The sequence below is a fragment of the Corvus kubaryi genome, unplaced genomic scaffold (genome assembly GCF_017639235.1).
Source record: "Corvus kubaryi isolate FWS band 111438036 unplaced genomic scaffold, C.kubaryi_AGA036_p1.0 37179, whole genome shotgun sequence".
In the NCBI taxonomy this organism is placed as follows: domain Eukaryota; kingdom Metazoa; phylum Chordata; class Aves; order Passeriformes; family Corvidae; genus Corvus; species Corvus kubaryi.
In genome coordinates this window covers 108,968-124,785 of record NW_024581049.1, presented here as the reverse complement: position 1 = coordinate 124,785, position 15,818 = coordinate 108,968, and positions in this window count along the sequence as shown.

Here is a 15,818-nt window from a genome sequence, read left to right as displayed (position 1 = left end):
GCTGTTTTAAGGAAGTTATTTGAACCAATAATTTGCATGGTTGTATTTTAAATTGTTTCCCCCTCAGAAGCATGATGTCATCTGGCAACAGAGGTGCACGAGATGGGTCTGAAGGCAGACTTTAGGTGAATAATAGTGACTTGTTTTTTTTCCAATCTGATCCCTGCAATATGGCCATGAGTCAGGTAAAAGAAAAGCTGTAGCTTGTTCCATTTCTTGGCCAGGCAAATAGCCCCAAATCACCTTTACTCCAATGCCTCTTCATGCACAGTCATTTCGCAATGTTCTCCCTGGTGTATTAGACTGGAAGTTTATGACCTGCCTGGCAGAGAGAGACAAAACTGCAAGGTCAAGAGGGTTTGTTAAAAAAAAATGTTGGGGGGATTTTCAGATTTTTACAAAGTTGATCCCAAGGTGGCCTAACCTCTCAAAATGGGATGGGGGAGATGAGAACTGTGGGGCTGGGCTCTGTTTCAAGGATGTAAAGCAAAAAGGCTTTTCCTGCCAGGGCAGCTGTTGGTCACTTGGCACTCAGCACCTTCAGAACCCACAGAAATATTCCTGGTCTCTGGCATTAGTTGCTAGGGCTCTGTGTGTGTGCCCTGAAACATTCTGCCTGGACAGCACAGCTACTGTTTTAGCTGTAGTGGAAAAGCTGATATTCTCCTGGCAGGATCTGGGCTTTCCCCAGGGCATGGGAGGGAGGGTGAAAGCCTTTCTCTGGCCCTTTCCTTGATGAATGGAGAGGCAGCTAGGATCTGTTCCTGCTATTACAGGCCCAGATAAGTGAAATAATCATAAAAGTGTGTCTATGAGAGGTGAGTGGATGTGAGGGAGGGTCGGGGTTCTACAGTGGTTGTATCATCTTTCCACATCCTTTACAGGAAGACATTTACTCCATAAATACCCTGGATTGTGGCTGAGCCCGGAGCTCATGCTGAGTTTGACAGACTGCGCTCGGTGAGCGGCAGGTATGGGAATGTGCACATGTGGTTCCTCTCCCTTCCCAGAGGGAAGCTACTCTGCGTTCTCCAGAGTCAGGGAGCTCTGTGGCTCTCCTGGGGCTAAATCACCATTTCAAAACAGTTCTGGTGTGTTTCAGGAGGAAAAGACAAAATCATCCATTATCAGGGAATCTGGAGTTTCTTCGTGAGCGCTACGGGAACCTGAGGTCTGGAGAGAGCTAAAAAACATGGATCGGAGGTAGGACCCAGGAGGGCCACATCATTTTACACCAGTTGAACATCTGATCTCGATTCCCTTTTGGCACTCAGGGTGATTTTGGGAATAATTCTTAGCATATGTCTGCACTGCAGACCCCCAGCTACCTCCAGCTCAGCACTGGATCTTGATTCCTTCTGGCAGTTGGGCTTGTTTTGATCAAGGTCCTGCTCTGCCTGAGGGCCCCGAGCCAGCAGAGGAGCTGCTGTCAGCATTCCCAAAGCTCAATCCTCTCATGTTAGAGCATCCTGCTCCTCCACATTCCTGTGGGATGCACATGGAGCTGCTGTGCCCGTGGCAGGATGAATGCCCAGTCACACCACACCCAGAACCGTCCCTCTGCCATCCCTGTGGCATTGATCCACACACTCCCTCCAAGGGCTATTTCTTTGTTTACGAACTAAAGAAACACAAATTCTTGCACTACTGAGAATTTCTGCTCAGCTACGGGTCAAATTTTAAGAATCCTGTGTTCCAAGTAACAAATGTTTGTTTTGCTGAAGGAAAGGGGAGTGAACCTGTTCCACTTGAACGGGTGTAAATCAGGAGTAATTCCACTGAATCCAAAAGGCCAGGAGCAGGGAAAACCCAGCATGAACAGTGTATCCTGTCCATTTCCATGAGCAAATGAAGTCCACATTGCTCATTGCTTCTTTTACCCCCCACTGCTTTTGTTCTTTTCCCACCCTTGCCTAGTCTCCCTGCTAGAAAGAATGTCATGACCAGGATGTCAGAGCAGTTATTACTGGATGTTTGGGTGTTTTAGTAAATTTGTGATGTTCTCCAGATGCTAAAGATCTGAGAAAGCTTCAGATGGTTGCCTCTGCTCTCGTTCACACAGCTATAAATTCCAAGTCACGCCACTTCCTTCACCAAACTCATGCCAGATGCAAGCAGAGGAACCAGATCAGCATCCAGCCCGGAGCTACTAAAAGCAAACTGACCAATGGCATTTCTTAGGGAAAGGCTCTTCCAGTGATTAATGATAGACAGACAAACAATAGAGGAGCCTCGGGACACATTTCTCTAAGTCACAGCAATTTTCACTTAAGCAACTGGGAATTTTTAGTCCAAAACAAGAGACAAAATTATTTACTGTGTTCAGCTTACCCAGTTTATTTGTTTTTCTCTTTAAGAAGAAGCAGCCTTACTGGGAACATGAGTGGAAAGATCCTGTTCACAACCTGGGCTTGACTTTGCCTGAACTAAAAGTCACTTGGATTTAAGTCAACATGAGTCAGGCGAAAAGAATGGTTCCCACAGCCCCCAGTCAGGAATTTAAGGATACAGAATGTCCTTTAATACAACTGCTGTTGCTCTCAGGGTTTCCAGAAGTGCAGGCAGAGTCAGAGGGGCTTTTCTAAACCAGGATTAGGTGTGGCTTTGAGATCCACCTGAGAGTTTTTGCTGTTGTGTACAGTGAGGTGCAACTGCATTTTAGTTTCAGCGGGCCATTTGTAACCCTGGTGGAAGTTTGAGATCTGACGAGCACCAATGGGAAAAAGTCTTTCAGGAAAGGTGTGATCCTCCCAAAGGAGGGCTGAGAAGCAGATTTCCCTGCAGAATATTTGTCTTTGCACATGGACCCAGGTTCTCACAACGGAGAAGTGTTTGGCCAATGCTCTCAGGCACATAGTGGTATTTTTGTGGTTGTCCTGTGCAGGTCCAGGAGTTGGATCCATCCAACTCAGGGCATTCTATGGTTCCATGAACTGCAAGATCGCTTGCACACTTATCCTGATTAACTTACTTTTGATACACAGTTGTCTCCTGTTTATGTCACTTCTGAAGTGAATTCTACTTGTGTTGATCCAAATTTACAAAGTTATTTGGTTCTTCAAATAGTTCCTAGATCCTGTTTATAAATTCTTGGATACTTTAGATCAGATGTGTCAGCAGGAGCCAGGACACCTTTCCTTTTTCTGGTAGTGCAAAGCAGCCATAAACCCAGTTTAGCTGGCAAAATAAAGTGGATTTACTGGTGCTTTGGACTTGAAGGTGTTCAGAGAGTCAGAGTGTATCAGCGAATACTTGTCTGCATGTGGTACATTTCAAATGGATCCTTACTAAAATGCATACTTTCCTCAGAGAGAAGTTTTTGACACTTTATGGTCTCTTCCTTCCATAAACATAGCTCATTTTATTAAAAACAGCTGGATTTGCACCAGTGTCACAGAGATGATGGTCTGTGCTGGTCTTGTCCTGATAATTGCAGGTGTCAAAGAGGGTCAGTAAAGGACAGTTTCATCTGGAGGTATAAATTAGATGCGGGAAAATCCCTGCATTTTAGCCACACATTCAACCACTTAGAGTATCTGGGCATGTTCAAATCTTTTTCACGTGGCTTAGTGTTTCCTGGTGGACAGCCCCCGTGCAGCTGTTGGGCTCATTAGCTCTCAGACATGGAGAATGTTTGTGCTGGGAACAGTGTTTATAACTTTCCGAGGCAAAATAGAGCCAAGAGGTTTCAAAGCATGGCTTGTACTGGAGTGATAACTCTGCTCCCAGATAGCCCACTGCAAAGGTTTCTAACCAGTTGCTTGGATTACCAAGACAGTAGGGAATCCAAAGCAAAAAGTGTATTCTAGACTTTGTAGGCCAATCTTGCTCTTGGTAAGGGTAAAGAAAGAATTAATTCCTGTAAGTGACAGATCTGTGGTGTTTCCTGGCCAAGGCAAGATAAGAAAGTTCCCATTCCTCTTTAATGAGAAGGAAGTGTGTGCAGAGCGAGAGTGCGGATCGACTGTTTCTAGTGCAGTCTTTTATGGAAAGAGTTTAGGGAAGGTCCATGTGGGAGTTTCTAATGGGTTTTAATGCTGCAGGGTTTCACAGAATCATAGAATGTCCCAACTTGGAAGGGACCCACAAGGATGGAGTCCAACCCCTGGCCCTGTACAGACACCCCAACAATCCCACCCAGTGCCTGAGAGCGTTGTCCAAACGCTCCTGGAGTTGTGGGAGCCTTCCCTGGGGAGCCTGGTCAGTGCCCAGCTACCCTCTGGGGCAAGAACCTTTTCCTGATATCCAGCCTTTTGGAAGCCCTTAAGTCATTCAGGTCTCATCAATACAAACCTGCACAACAAGACAGAGAAGGATTTCCTGCAGAACCACTTCCCTATATTTCCCTTGCCTTCTTTGAGATCTAGGAATTTCAAACCTTATGGCCCAAAGGAGAACTGGTTTCATATAAACTGATAAATATCTATTTGGAGATCTCCTGGCAAGTTTCACAGTATCACAGTTTTAGGAAGTTTTTCAGTGCCGGAGAGAACGTATTTTCTTTCCCTGCAGAAAAGCTGCAGCTATTTGACCTTCCACTGCTCCAGGTGCACTTCCTGCTGCACTAACACCACGTCTGTGAATGATGGATTGTTGTGACCAGTGCTACCCAAATAAAGGGAGCTGCCAGGCTTTCCCAGAAATATGAAATGGCCACTTTCAGGGATGAGAAGACTCAGAAGATAAAATAACTAAGCTACAGTGAATCAGGTACAGTCACTTCCATGAGATAATTCCGAGTATTCCTAGCTTGATTTCCAATCACGTTAAACAGTCCGGTCACTTCTCCTTGGCCTCACACGCTTTTGTTTTGGTGCTTCCTGACATGTTAACTACACACGTGAGTTTTTAACTCAATTGCAGCTTCTCAGGATTAGCAGGAATGAAATCAGATGGGAACAATGTGCTACTGCTTCATCGGGAGGGATGTGAGTTGCACTGAGTCTGGGACTAGAAGCCATGATAAATTATAAAATAGACAGATTATAAATTCCAACGAGGAATGCTGGAAAAGCCTCAAGAAGGAATACAATAAGAAACAGAAGAGAAAAGTCTGTTTTGAGAAAGAGCTGGATCCAGCTTGTTGTGTTTGTGGAGCCCATGTGTGGGTCTGTATATTTTCACATGAGCACCTGTCCAAGATTCATTCCCTCCTTCTAGATGCCCCACCCATAGGAAATTTCCACGCATAAGCAAATTCACAGCTCCATGAAAAATGCTTTGCTGTGTCCCTGGGATGCCCCTAAACCATAAAACATTTCAGAGCATGGCTATAAAATCTTGTCACTTCCCAGACAGGTCTGCAGTGTTCGGGTGTAACAGGAATGATACGGTTGCTTTGCATAGTCCTGCTGAGAATCACATTCCGGGATTTTATAGGTTTAGGCTTTGCTTAGCTGGTGCATTCTTACCATGGGACAATCAATTGGCTGCACTGGATGCGGACAGATCTGAAAGAGGTTTCCATACTCACAGGGGGAAAAAACGCCACTATGCCCTTAAATTCAAGACTCTGACAGTTATTCCCACCTTATGCCTCCATTCAATTTCTCTGAAAGGAAGGAAGTCCATGAATCCAAGGAAACAAGTATTTATTTCCTGTCTACATGCCATGAGACTTGACAGCAATGTACAGAAAGGAGCAGGAAGGGAGCACCTGACACAGCACAGCACAGGAGCATCTGACTCCTCCTTTCACTCCTTTAATCCCGAATTCCCTGCTCCTTTCTCACACACTGGAGCCACACTCAGTTCTTTAGTCCTGCCCTTCCTAGCCCCAGCCACCTCACACAGCTATCACTGTGCCTGAAACGCAAGTCGCCTTGTAACAATGTCCCACTTTCAGATGGGATAGAATTAGTTTCTCCACGACACAGAGCCAAAAAGATGAACTCACAGTGCATCGAAACGAGAGAAAAGCATTTAATGTGGGAGAGGCCAAGCCTGGTCCAGTGTCACCTTGATCATACCCAGCCTCTTTATCTCTTTGCAGCATTTCTCATTTTCACTGGTGGCAAAAAAAAATGGTCTTGTAACAAACTGAGCTTTTGGTGGAACTTCTCAGCCCCTGCTCGTCTTTGATGATGTAAATAATTAGACCAATATTGAACATGTACCTATTCTGAACAGAGTCCCTTCCAGTTGCACCTTGCAAAGTTTAAAAGCCCAGCCAAGAATCCCCAGGGAAGCAGCTGCCTATCCCTGACCTCACCACACAGAGAAGGATCTACAGTGCAAAGGAGGAACTTGCTGGAGGCCACAGAGCCTGGGCATGGCCAAGCCAGCAGCACAGGGCAGTTCTGCTCACTCTGCCGTGTTTCCATCAGCACAGACAGGACAGATATTCCAGTAATTTCAGAGAACAGAGGGCCCTCTCTGAGCTGCTGTGTACTGCCATGTGTTTCCCTGCTGCCAGTGATTATCCATGGGATTCCCAACAAGGACCTACAGTCACTGACAACATCTGCTGCAGGGTTTCTAAAGGGGGCTGAGGACGAGCTGTTTTTAGCCTTTTGTTTATTTGAACAAGTTCATTGCTTGCCAGAAAAGCTCCCCTCCGAACCCCCCATGCTCTCCTGAGACAGAAGGCAAGGCCCTTCCATCCCACACATGCTGCTCTGTCCACCCAGCTCCTCAGGAGGCTGTTCCTCCCTTCACTCAGCTGCTAAATGCAGCGCTGAGCTGAGACAAGAGATTTCATCCACCATCCAGGCTGGGGAACACGAGGATGGCTGTCCCGAAGCCCAGCAAACCCAGCATCCTGCTCCTGGCAGGAACCACCTGCTCTTGGCATATCAGAGGGATGCCACATCCCCTTCCACAGATGGATATTGCTGGCCACGCAAGGCCTGATGCAGTACATGGATAAAGGTTTCTTTTTCATGCAGCCAACTGAATTCCTGCTGTCCAGTTCTGCCCCAAAACTCCCAAATACTGGTTTCAGATAGAGCCAAGGAGATGTGCTCGGAGTTGAACGAGCTCTTGAGATTCCACATGGACCAAAGAGAGCAAAGACCTGAATTCAAAGATGTTACAGGATGTTGCAAAAGCCCCAGAACAAAGATCTGCTCAAGAGGTGGATGTTCAATACAGATCACACAGGACCTGTTCTGTCCTGAACCGTGGGATCACTGTTGTCTCTCAGAGGCACTTCCAGCTGGGATGGGATAGTGTGCTGGGCTGCACACTGTTCAGAGTCTGTGACAAGATCCAGCTCTCCTTCCACATGGGAGTGTAGGATAAGGCTGAGGTAGAAATCAAGGAGAGCACACAACCCTGTGTCTTTTTCACTCTGCTCCAAAGCTGCTCTGGTGCTCTAGGTCTTCACTTCATTGCTGCAGTTACCAGCAAAGAAATTAGTTAAACAGCAATGGAGAAAATGTAGCTCTGTGAAAAAACTCAAGTGGTCATTTCACAGGTCTCAAGGGAACTCAAGAGCCTAGTTTCCCTCTCATCTCCTCACCAGTTTAAAGGTGATCCATTCACCTCCACAACTAAACTCTTCTGATTCAGAGCTTTAGCTCCAACAACAGCCTATTTTGGAGATTTGGGGATGTCTTGAGGTGCTGAAGTTGACATCCAAATATCTCCAACTCATTGAGCAAACACATGCAGTATTTGTGTAGTAATCCATAACTAGGGAGCACTGCTTTGCCCACACTCCATATGAAAAGGCTGGCTGCAGTTACATGTATGCCAGGAATATTTACAGTTCTAAGCCTTGTCACATTGGGTGGGACCTCAGCTGCTATCAACACTTAACTGGGGATAAGCAACCAATGGATGGACCCAAAATCTGACCCCAATGGATCACATGCCAGAGGCTTTGGTGCTTCGAGTTCATTTCCAGTGACTTCCCAGTCAGTCTCAGTGATTCAGGCAGAGAGACTGCCAGGCCAGGACAGGCTCCAGGGCTCTCAGGTTGACACAGCTGTTGAGAGTGAACCGAAGGTCAGCAGCAACCTCAGGGAAAAGGACGCCTTGTTAGGGGTTGAGTTTGGTCCCAGGAGGGAGGTAGAGTTGCTCTCTCAGGCATTATGGAATCAACAAGAACAGAGATCCAACCTGATCATAAGGAAAGAATGTCTCTGATCTCCCCTTCCCAAGTGCTATGACCCCACACAGAAAGAGGGAGGGTGAGCAAAGCCAGAGCACATCCCAGGCACCCCACCAAGGGAACTGGGCATTCCAGATGAAGAGACCAGCCCCAGGTTTGTTCACATCCTTCAGGGATACCCTGACTCTGCACCAGAAACCAGAGCACTTTGTGTTCAGGGTGGCCATTCAGAGCTTGTGCTCTGCTGTGGCTGTTGTTCTGCGTGACAAACACAAAGCCTACAGTAAGTGAAATTACATGTTGGGCTTGTTTTTAAAAGCATTAACGTTTATGGAAAACTAGGAACTCGTACCAGTTTGGGCTACATCTGAACAACAGAGAAAATAAACCAGACTGGTCTTCGTGCACATACTTTTCTATGAAGAAAGTTGTTTACAATACATATTACACTCCAGAATAAATCTGAGATAAACAGAGTTGAACTTTAAATCTTCTCAGTCCATCTTCCTGTGGAAAAAAAAGCCTATTCAAGAGAGAACCAGCCCACCATCTACTCACTCCGCCTTGTTTAACTCCTTGTGAGGATCAGTGCAGGCATCATGGAGGACAGAATGCTCCCCATCCTGCACATTACTTGGCTGCATGAATGTTTCTCAACACTCCTTCCCTTGCTTTGCTAGGCAAAATAACACCTTTTTCCAAAGGCAGCAGAACAGCTTGCCTGTGTGCCAGCTCCAGATCCCTTCTGGCAGGCACCAAGCACCAGCAACTCCAGCAGGAAGCAGGAGAAGATGGAATCATTCATTTGCAGGAAGGGCTTAGCACTTTTAAAACTAGAACTTCTCTTCCCTGTGTCTAAATCCTTGTACTGCAGAGGTTTTATGAGAACACCTTTATAAGGTCCCCAGTAGCCAGCAAAACGTCACCTGTTGGACCATCAGATTATTCCACCATGGATAATGACCAGTTCCTTTCCTAAATTAGCACACAGAGAGGTGCCATTTGAAGAATGAAAAGTCACACACTAATTTTTGAACTTGCAGGACTTAGAAAGTCACTCCTGAAATGTAGGGAACCTAGCACTTTCCCATCCATACATCACCTTTTCTCCCTGCAAACCCAGAGCCAGTCTGGGAGCTTGCTGGCTATGGCAGAGCTTTTATACCCAACAAATACCAGCACTTTCTACCCAGTGACCAAATACCAAAGACACAAACTGTCTCCTTCGACACAAACACCCAACCACACACGTGCGCCTTGCAGTCAAGACTCACTTTGAGGTCCTTGTGAGAGGAGAGGACCTCAAAGAGGAGAACAAGGGAGCTCCTTTTGGTCTGGCTCAGCCTCCAGTCACACAAACTCCTGTATTTCCACTCCTTCTCACCTTCTCACTGTCTCCACAGCTTTTTTTCTGCAGCTGAAATATGGATTAGGGAACTGACCTGAAATAAAAATAACCTAACAGGATGAAAAAACAAAAACAAAGGGGGATTTTGTCCTGGTTTTCTTTTGGAATTGAGATAATTCCAAAAGCTAGGCCATCGCACAGCCATGCAAATGGTACAACAGAATGAGAGAGGGGAACGAACAGTGGTGGTGCAGAGGGGATCAGTCACAGAAAGGAGAATGTGACTGGGTTCTGGAAAAATTAGCCATAGCAAGGAGAACATGGCTGGGTTCTGGAAAAATCATCTGCAACAAGGAGAACGTGACTGGGTTCTGGAGATGTACTGCTGCTGTAAAGAAATACTTGTGAAACCCAATCCTGCCCCAGTTTGGAGCTATTTGTTTTTCACTGGAGACTTGAGAGCTTGTCCACTGCTGACTGAGAACCTCCCACACAGAAAAATCCCACTTGGCTGCCCATTAGCGACAAGGGATCATTGTCCTGCAGGACTGCCACATTCTTGGGTCCGTCTCTGATACTTTGAACAAAAACAACCCGAAAGTCTCAATCGAATAACTTGGTTGACAGAAGAAGAAAAACACAAACCTGTTAATGCAACCTGTGCTATTAATAACGTTTAAAGACCCAGGCTGAAATCTGGGTAAGGCCCACAGGAAGGCAGGAGAGGAGCTCCAGGTCCTTGTGGTTCAGGAAAATTTCTTGTCTTGTCAGCGCATGTTTCCTCTGCTCCGGGGAGGGAGGGATGGTGTCCAAGGCCATTCCTTTCACTCACTGACCATGACATTGGCTGGAGGAAGGGCTGGCTGAGCAGTTTAATGCTGACAGATGGTGACTTAGGAATTGAATGACCAGGAGAGATGAGCCTAGTTGGATTTGGGGCCTCGGGGATACTGGTTTAACTCCAGTGAGGATGTTCAGATTAACTCTGCTCCTTTCCTGACAGAGCTGTTCCAGCAGGACCTGTCTGCACCCACCAGAGACCATCCCTTGCATGAATGACCTGGGCTGACCATTCCCCACCTGCCTCTGGAGAGGCGTGATGGAGACTGCGGGGGTCACACCTCACTGCTGGGAGTGGGGAAATCCTGTGGAATGGGCAAGGCAAATGGCAGGATCCCAGTGGGAGGGAGTCCTGTGATCCTTCTCTTTTCATAGATCAGGCATAAAACACTCCCCCATCATGTTCTTTTCCACCAGCAGACAGACCTCTGGAAATCAGACCCTTTCCAATTAGATGGCCACACGTGGATTTAGGAATCTGGGCAATCAGGTTGGTAAATGTTTAGGGCAGGGTTTTTCAAAAGCAGTTAAAGTATGTCCTTGTGAAAATCACTCGTCCAGCATTAATGAACCTAAGGTGCTGTGGCAATGCTCTTTAATTAGTGCATGCACTTTGCGAGGTGGGATTCTTTTCTTAGCCCCATTTTATGGCTGGGAAAGCCAAGGTACAAACGAGGCAGCATTTCCCAAGGCTCCATTGCGTGCTAGTGCCCAAGCCAGAAACAGACCCTACTGCTTCTGACTCCCAGTTCCTCCTTTAATTACCAGAAAATTCCTCTCCTCTATGGCACAGCCAACTGGTTCCAATAATAAATCCAAGCTGCTGCAAAAAATCAAGTCCATTTTTTTAACTGCTTAACCCAAAAAAACATTTAATTTTCAAAACACAGGTCTGGCTTTTCACCAGAGAAAGGATTTGTTTCTCATTATTCATCTGTTTCTTGATTTTTTTTTCCTCTCTCTCTCTCTCTTTTTAAAAGCCAAACATTCACTCACTCTGTTCAATATAGGGTTCCTAGGCCAGGAGTACTGTAACTATCATTACCCTATAAATCTTCATTATTCTTACTATAAATATACTTCTGTGTTTTTCATTTTGTTATTTTTATGACTAAAAATGGCACCTTTAGCAAACTTCAAAATGCTTTTCAGAATTAAGAACTCTGAATCAAATCCTGTAGTCCTGACTTCTGAGAAGAAACACTTTTTAAAAAAAATTCTAACATTCCTTGGTTTATGTCCAAAGCAATAACATTGACCTATAGCTTTCCAACACTGCTTTAATTATGCCAGTCTGTTACTTTACTTAGACACAGTCAGATCGTCATAATGGTACCTTATGCTACCTATTCCTATATGGGAATAAGCCAAATCAGGATAAAATATTTTATTTTTTTTAACTGTGCCCACTCAAGATATGTCAGAACAAAAGATTTGTGAAGGAGCTTTAATGTTAACAGGTACTTCTAGCACATACAGTAATCACTGACGCGCTAAAAATGAATACAAATGCACACAAAAAAGACATTTGTCGTTTTATAAAAGTAGCAGAATAGTATTTCTAGCTTTTCTTTTTATATATTTGTTTTCTTAACCTGGAAATTCAGATTCTGTGGCGGCTGGAAGATTCTCAGACGAGTGGAAAGTAACTGAAAATAGTTTTATCACCAAGTTTATGAGTGTAAAGACTGATCTGTTGAAAGGAGAAGCAAATGCTAATTAGATCCTTAAATTCTGTTTTTCATTCCCCATTTGGTGCAAATGAGTAACTAACTTTGCAGAGAAAGGATGCTTTTGTTGAAGAACTGAATCACACCAGACTCCCACTAAATCCTACCTTGTCCAAGAACTAGTAACTCACTATAAATAGGAGAACAACTAGGGGATTAAAATGACTGAATCCATCTGGGATGGATCTTTTATCTCTGCTCCCCTCTTGAACTGCAGTCACAGATTCCCCTTCATCCCATCAGATGGGGTTGGACACAGTTAATTTTTCAGTACAACAACAAGAGGCAACAAGAGGAGCAGGAACTTTAAACTAGGTGCTTTCATGGGTGTTTTTGTTGTGTTTCTTCAGGTCCAGAGCCCTGTGCTGAGCAGGCAGGTGTAATTCTGAAAGCAACATCACTCCATGGAAAACCCAGGAGCTTTGGGGCTTCCAAGCAATTCCAAAGCAGTCAGGGAGATCAAAGTTTGTCACCCTGGGACAGCTGCAGCCCTGGTGGCCCCATTAACCTCCCTGCCACACAAAAGAAGTAAATTATTAATTTTTTACTGGGTGCCTTTGATATGGACACTAGCTCTCTTCCAACAAAACCAAAGAATACCTGGAAAACCACTTCAGAGGATTTGAAATTATCTCTATATATCTTCAATGCAAAGAACACTGAAACAGGAGAAAATAGGTTGAAATTTAAAAATCAAAAAACCCACACAAAACCTTAGTTGCAAAGCCCAAGCCTCTGAAAACCTGTTGAGCTTTTAGCCTGAAAAAAGAGGGGATTTCTACCTTCCCTTCAGTTTTTCAGCATTCATTAAAACAAGAGCAAGATCAGGAAAAATTGTCCCACTGTACTCCTGTCCCAGAGCCTGATAAAAACCTTGCAAGCAGAAATAAGGAAACTAAAATTTCCTTCTGCAACCCCAAGCCAAAGAGTTCAGACAGCAAGATTTTATCCCCTTTAAACTTTAGAGAAAACTTTTCAAGATTCCCACCCTAATTCCCTGGTCCATGTTTGTTGGAATCAAAGAAGCAATGTAAATGTTTGACTGATTTCTCTGATTTTTTTTTTTTTTCAGTGACAAACCACCTCTAAGAAAGCAGCTCTTGGTAAACTGGACTTTTGGCAATCAAGAAAACATTCAAGTGTCTCTCTGTTCACTGAAATAATCCATTCAGTCGGCCTCTTTAGGGCAGAACTTTCCCCCACTGGCACCCAAAATTGGTACCACTCCATCAAATCCAGAGAATTTCAGGGTTTTATTTAATTTACTCTGCCCAGATAAACTTAGATCAGCCTTACAGACTTAATGTACCCTGCAGGATGCGAAAACTACAGGTATTCCATCCTGGAAGAGGTGTGGATATAATCTTATCTTCCCTCCCTTTCTCATTCCTCAGGACTGATTGGGGTTTTTTTTAAATATAAGGGTTAAATCCTTAGAAAATTCCCTTGACATCATCTACCCAGTAATTGTAACTGTGATGGTCTCATTCACAGAAATGGTCAGATTGGGAATTTATTCTGGTTTATTCTGTGTAGTCAGTTCCAGTGCTGTGGTGTAAATGTGAAAATTCCCTGAGTCCATGGGAGATTTGCAGATGGCACTGGACATTTCTGCAAGCCAGATCTTTGCGCGCAGCTATACCTCTCCCACCCATTCAAATTCCCTGCTTCCCAACGCCACTGAATCTCATCCCAAGCCCAGAGGAGCAATCTTTACTCCCTCAAAGACGTGATCCAGCCTCCACATGCATTACCCAGCACAGGGACACCATATTCAGGGGGTATGCTATGGTAAAAAACCCACAGAAACTCCCATGTGAAGCCTGCTGTCTAATAAGTGAAAACCTGGAAAAAGCTTCTTGAAATGTGTTTTGCTGGAAGTTCAGCACCTCCCCATACTTTCTACAGCAGTCAGAGAACAGATTCAGCCTCTTACCTTTGACCACTGGAAGACAGTCCTTAGCAAATCCTACCCTTCATCTTTGATTTCTGGATTAAATAAATCCAGTTCCTCCAGCTTCCTCCGTAGCTCCAGAGTTTTAGACCTCTGGTTGTTCTTTTGGGTCTCCTTTGTTCTCCAGTGTGTCCTTCTCTCCCTCAGTGCATCAATGACTCCCAGATGAAAAGCCTTTTTTTTTTTTTTTTTTTTTTTTTTTAACAAAGCACCAACTGGTAAATTGTGGTCCCCTAAAACCTCCACATCAATCTCCGCTGTGCCACCACTGAGCAAATTCCCATTCCTACAAATCCACTCTGGTTTTCCTTGCTTGTCTAGGAGAACTCGATCTACCTCTTCCAGACTTACAGGAAGAAATGCACCAAAAATAAATATTAATTCAACTGCACAAGCTTCTGGAGAGACAAAAGAGATGAGGGATAGGGCTCTGAGGAGCTTTCTTGGTGCATCTCCAGAACCATCCAGGCAAGGATAGATTCGTAACTGCTCAGAAACTGATCCACGAGTCCCTCAAGTGTTATTTTTCCGATCAGTGACCATTTGTGGGGTCGTGCAAGACATTTCCAGCCATCTCCACTTGATGCTGTGTTTCCAGCTCAGTTTTAAGGCTGCAGGAAGACCCAAATGTCACATAACTGGGGTGAGACCACCACATGCTTCTGCTCTGCCACCCCATGCTCAGCTTTGCCGTGGCTTCACGACATGGGTGCCACGCTCTACCACAAGTCCAGATTTTAACTTACTGTGCAAAATACACACAGTCAGTGAAGAACAAACTGAACACTCCACACACTGGTTGGAGCTTGGCCAAACTGGAATGCAAAGAAAGTTCTTTTAACTGCATTTTACAGAAGGGATTAAGAGAAAAGAGCCCTGATTTACCCCCTTAACTCCAGGCATCTTTTTGATGTGCTTCAATTAGTAGCCTAAAGTGAAGAGCAGCCCTTCTCCCACACATCCCACACTGCTACACACATACATGCACAGACACACACACACAGGTGCCCACCTGAGAGTCAGGGGTGCAGCAGAGACTTGTGCCAGCTCCTGCAGTGAAAACTGATCACCTGGTACTGCTACCTTCCAGTTGTGCTGTTTTCAGCATGGATACCCTGATGAATCCACTGTCTCAGCCTTCAGCTCTCCCTCTTTCTCTCCCAGCCTTGCACTGTGCCTTCCCCTGTGCTGGCTCCATTCAAACAAGGCACTTGCATGACCCACTGGGTTTTCTGTTGCCTTAGAATCGATTTGAACAGACTGGGGCTTGTTTTCAGCACCAGAACTGTTTGTACTGGGCCATTAGCTGAACACTTTGGGATGTTCACTGGTGGAGTGGAAAAGCTCATTTATTTATTTTATCTTAAAACATCATTAGCATAAGATCCCACAGCTGACTGTGTATGGACTACAAACATGCCGACAGATATCCCAAGAGCTACTCACAATCAAATATCCAGACCCAGGATTAAGTCTGTTCCGTGGGATCTGTATGGCGGATGTAAACAAACAAGCCCTGCCAGTTAGTAAATTATTCCTGTGAACATCCAGAGCACTCTTATTTGACCAATTGACCTTTTCATAAATTCTCTGAGGGTGAATTCCCTGTATTACCAAGGGAGAAAACAAGGTCTTTTTGACCCTACTCCTGGTGAATTACATCCACAGTCTGAGATAGCCCTTGCTGAATCCTGGTGAGACACAGCAGTCTATGATTTGATCCCTGTGGAGGATAGATGAGGTCTCCAAAGAAATTCCCTCTGAGGAGTGAGTAAGGACATCCCTCAGTGAAGATATGAAGAGGATAAAAACTACAGAGGAATGGAGATTGACTGATGGTGTGGGAATAGGAATGCAAAACCAGCAAGAGGAGCACATGTGTTCCTAGAC